Source organism: Dromiciops gliroides, chromosome 1 (assembly GCF_019393635.1).
Source record: "Dromiciops gliroides isolate mDroGli1 chromosome 1, mDroGli1.pri, whole genome shotgun sequence".
NCBI classification, from domain to species: domain Eukaryota; kingdom Metazoa; phylum Chordata; class Mammalia; order Microbiotheria; family Microbiotheriidae; genus Dromiciops; species Dromiciops gliroides.
Genome location: NC_057861.1, coordinates 556,720,722 through 556,726,033, shown reverse-complemented (window position 1 = coordinate 556,726,033; position 5,312 = coordinate 556,720,722). Strand labels below are relative to the sequence as shown.

The following is a 5,312-nucleotide window of genomic DNA, read 5'->3' as shown; positions in this document are numbered from 1 at the left end:
CTATTAGGAAACTAGAGCAGTAATGTAGGAAAGTGGAAATTGTATGATAAAAATTGGGGGAAGTTGCTAGAAGTATATTAAGGATTGAAAGTAAATTAAATATCTGGGATGAGAGTGGTGAATTAAAAATAATATTGAAATTACAAACCTGGGACACTCTTAAAATTGTGATAACTTTAATAGAAATAGGTGTTACCTGTCATAGGGAGGGAGGGAGTAAGCATTTATATCACATCCACTATGTGCCAGCCATTGGGCTTAACATGTTACAAATATTATCTACATTTGATTATTGCAATTACCTAACTATACTCATGTTACTGTTGAGGAAATGGAGGCAAAAAAAAAATTGTGACTTGCTATGGGTCACATAGCTATTATGTGCCTTCGGCTGGATTTGAGCTTGTATGTTTGTGACTCCAGGCACTACACTCTATACATTGAGTATCTCTATACATTGAGTCACTGTCCATTGCCTTTGATTTTTACCAAAATTCAGCCACCATCTCCTCTGAATTCTCCTTCCTCCATCACTGCACATACTAGAGTGGTCTGGCCTGTAGAGATAGAGCAAAAGTTTTAAATACCAAATATGTTCTTTGTTTAATGTCTGCTATCTATGCTCTCTGTCACCTGATCATTAGTTGCCTTCCAGAAAAGCAATGAATTTTAAATCCAAAGTAGTGAATTATGAGAGAGGCATTCCTGTTTAAAAGAGAACTCTAACCTACCCTGTAAGGGTGATGATGGAAGTAAGAATTCCTTTCAAAATTATTCATCTGGACTAATTGCTTCATTGAAAAGGGATCAGATTTGAAGCTTCTTCAAAAGAGAAAATATTTTTGAAATCCAAGTGGGGGATTTAAATATTAAATATAAATGTCAAAGAAAGATTTTTAAAGTTTGCATACAATTAGAATTCAAGAGCATTAGCAGTTTACAGTATGTGTATGAAACTGCCGCAGACCCCCATCATGCCACTGGAAATGATTGAAAAGTATATTTAGAACTTAAGGTAAAATTCAAATTGGATTCTCCTATTATTATGCAACCTCTTAGCCAAGTAAGTTACAAATCCTGGTATAGAATGAAATACGCCTAGGAAGGAAAAAATAAAGTATTACCATAATGTATCTTTAACTAATGAAGAGGCATTGGCAACATTCCAGAACTCTGTAAATGATACTATTGAGCATAAAAATAAAGGACACATAATTGTAATTTTAAAGGAGCATACTTACAATGAAAAATAGAGAGAATTGAATCTTTAGCAATAGATGTTTCTATAATACAGGTTAAGATTCAACTATGACTTAGGAAATGGATTTGAAAAGTAAAACATAATGACTAACTTTTTTTCACTTTAAGGTTGCATTTTACTCAATATTCATAAAAGCAACAGTACAAAAGTAACTTCAAATTATAAATCATTATTTCAGTCATTATGTTATCTCATTTTATTTGAAATTAATCTTTGGAATGAAAATTGGTTATAAAAATGATACTAACATTAAGAAATGAGAAAGATTACTATTGTATCAGGAATATCAAAATACCATAATTATTTTGTAGCATTAGAGAGTGAAAATTCAGACATAAATATTACTATAATCTGTTGCTTTTGAAAATATTTTTTAAATATTCTGTACCAAATATCATAAAATATACTATTTTGATCATTATTACAGAATATATGTACCTAAGACAGAGCCTAACATAGTCCTTAGAGATTGAGTCTGGGAACCAAAAAGACCAGAGCTCAAGTGCCAACTCTGACACATATTGGTTATGTGATCATGTTCTAAGTGCTCTGGCAGTTCTCTAAGTTGCAGAGATAGTGTCTAAATCTATTGGTAGAGGTAGATTCCTCAGGTGATAGATTCCTATCCTCGTGATATCATAAGTCCAATTCTTATACCTCTTGTTATGTTATTAATTCATAAATTCTTATACAAGTATTTATTTGTATACATATATAATATATATGAGTAGCACATATCATATATAGATGCATACACACAAAAATAATATACCATATGTGTATATATATTCAATATTTAATAGTACAAGAGTTAAATATCATGTATATGTGTTTGTATATATGACATACATGTGTATTGCCATATGTATACATATATGTTTATATATAAATTATTTGTGGTGTGTAGTATGCTATGCATGTATGTGTTGCATTAAATGCAAAAAAGATAGCCTTAGAGTAAGGACCATTTGGTCTCAAATCCTGCTTTTGAAATATATTGACTTTATGATGTTGGTCAAGTCATTTAACCTCTCAATGCTAATCCAGGCAAATCTCTCAATATATATTGGAGATAAGTTTCTGATCTGTTTCAGTGTAGGAAATTTTCAGAGATTTAATTCTTAACATTGAGGAAATCACAAATTTGCATGTGTGAGTTTGTGCATTTAACTCTATTAGTGCTTATGTACTGCTTTCTCCACTTATCTGGGCTTCTTTACTATGTTTTCTCTACCATACTCTTCTCTACTGGACACTTCTATTGCTGAAACTTTTCTACTGATAGATATCTGTGATGTGTTGAGCTCTGTTATTATCTGTGTCATACTTTTCAGAATCTATTCAGCCTTTGGTATTTCCTGTCTTTCATAGCTAGGATGATGTTTCTTGTCAGCATCTCCCTCTGGTTTATAAACATCTTATTGAATGAAGTTATCAGATCAGCAGAGTCAAGATGGTAGAGTGAAGCTAGCAATTTTGCCAAGGTCTCCAAATGAACCTTCTCTATAACAATTTAAAGAAGAAAAACACCAAGTTGAATTTTGATCAGGAAAGCCAACAAAAATAATATTTTTGTCATTTTTGCAGCCTAGGGCTGCTCAGAAACAAAGGCATAAAGACATTTTCGGGTGCAGGGGGTAGTCAGACATATGGTATAGTGAAATTGCACTGGCAATAACTGAACTAAACACATAATCAGAAAGAGATAGGGGACTGCTATACTAGCACTAGATGCGAGATCAGTTGAGCAGCCCTGTAAGCCATTTGAGAAGTTGTCACAGTCATGGGAGAATAGAGATCCTACAAGAGTAAAGATCAAAACACAGATCAGGAGAACACTGACCAGTCCTCTCCACACATCACACTATGGTGGAAGCACTGAAAACCTAAAGGCCCCCATTGAGCTAGGAAAGCAGCAGTAGCACATAAAAAAAAAACAAAACAGGAAAGACATACCCCCAGCCAGAACTAAATAGTGCCCAACACTAACATAAAGTACAAAGTCAAGAGACATTCTGAAAAATAAGAAAACAACCAAAAAAAAAAAAAAGAACCTGACTTTATAAAGCTACCATGGTGGCAAGAAAGATCAAACTCAGAAGACAATGACTTGATAACATCTACAAGCAAAACTATAAAGAAAAATTCAGATGGACATAAGTCCTTACAGAATTCATAGAAGACCTAAAGAAAAATGTAAAGAGCAAAAAAAAAATGGATTTCAAAAATTAAAGAGACTCTCCTTCTCCACCTCCACCTCTGCCTCCGCACAATAGCACAGTAACCCGTGGATCCAGGTATGCTGCGCAGAGCTGCCCAGTCTGGGACAGCCGGGATCGCTGATCCACCCAACACAGCCCCGGCCCCAGCAGCCCTGGAAGCTCAGCTTGGCCCTCAGGGTGGGCTAAAAGATGGGACAAGCAAAAAATAGGTTGAGCGCACCCTGGCACCAAAGAAGCTGAGCCAGTTCCTTTGCTGCTGTCGTCCCAGCTGTTGATGGGTCCCAGCTGGATGGGAGGAGAGATGGAGGAAGCCAGTGCTGGAGGTGGGAGCAATAGAGTGAGGAGTCTCCAGAATGAGGTGGAGGGGGTGAAGAACATCATGACCCAAAATGTGGAGTGAATCCTGGCTCAGAGAGAAAACCTGGACCATCTTAGGAACAAGACGGAAGACCTGGAGGCCACATTGGAACACTTCAAGACCACATCACAGAAGGTGGCTCAGAAATTCTGCTGGAAAAATGTGAAGATTATCATCCTCATCTGTGTGATTGTGGGCATCATCCTCCTCATAATCATCCTCTTTGCCACTGGCACAATCTAGAGAGCTCTCCTTCCTTCCTCTGGCCTCTTTCAGCCTCATTAGCCCTCCCTGTCTCCTCCTCCTTCTCCATGCTGCCTGGGGAAGCCTCTTCTCCTCTTTTCTCCCTCCCCTAAGTGGAATGCTGCCCAGCCACTTCTTGGGTCCTTATCTGTGGGCCCTGTGTCCTGCTCCACCCTCACCCTGCACCATGTGTTCGTGGGGAAGGGAGGAGATGGATGGAGTGCCTGCCTGCCCAATGCACTAGACTGTGGCTGAGTTCCAGGGGGCCCTCTGCATTGGCCTGTGTTCCCTAGAATGCTGCTGGTGACCTGTAGGTAATAAAGACCTCTCAGAGTCAAAAAAATATTAGAGAGGAAAATTTGAGGAAAAAGATAACAGCAATGCAAAAAAAAAATGAAAAAAGAATTAAAAGCTTGATAAGAGGTACAAAAAAGTGCAGAAAATAATTCCTTTAAAATAAGAATTGGCCAAGTAGAAGATATGAAGGAAAGAAAGACAAAAGACTGAAAAATAGAGGAAAATGGGAAATATCTCTCAGAAAATTAACATAAAATAGATCAAGAAGAGATCATTGAAGTATTGGAATACCTGAAAGCAATGATCAAAAAGAGTTTTGGTTTCATATTTCAAGAAATTATGAAGGAAAACTTATCAGATATCTTAGAATAGAATACCAAGTAGAAACTGAAAGAATCCTCTAAATATCTCCTGAAAGAAATCCCATAATGAAAAACAAGAAAATATTATACCAGAAATCCATAACTAGCTGTTTGAGGAGAAAGTATTACAAGCAGCCAGAAAAAAAAATCATCCAAATATCATGGAGCCACAGTCAGAATCATACAAGCTTTAAGAGCTACCACATTAAAGGAGTGGAGGGCTTGGAATTTGATATTCCAAAAAGTATTGGAGCTAGAATTATCACCAAGAATACGCTACCCAGTGGGACTGAATGTAACCTTACAGAGAGAAAAAATGATATTTAATGAAGTATAAGACTCTCAAGCATTTTTTTTTGTGGGGCAGTGAAGGTTAAGTGACTTGCCCAGTGTTACACAGGTAGTAAGTGTCAAGTGTCTGAGGCCGAATTTGAACCCAGGTCCTCCTGAATCCAGGGCCCATGCTTTAGCCACAATGCCATATGGCTGCCCCCTCAAGCACTTCTAATGAAAAGATCAGTGGTGAATGGAAAATCTGACATTCTAAAAGAAGACTCAAGAGAAGCATA

The 5,312-nt window shown here is 36.9% G+C and overlaps 1 pseudogene; it reads left to right on the top strand.

Moving 5' to 3' along the window:
- Positions 1-3,784: 3,784 nt before the first annotated feature.
- On the top strand, positions 3,785-4,084 carry LOC122730020 (annotated as a pseudogene).
- Positions 4,085-5,312: the final 1,228 nt, after the last annotated feature.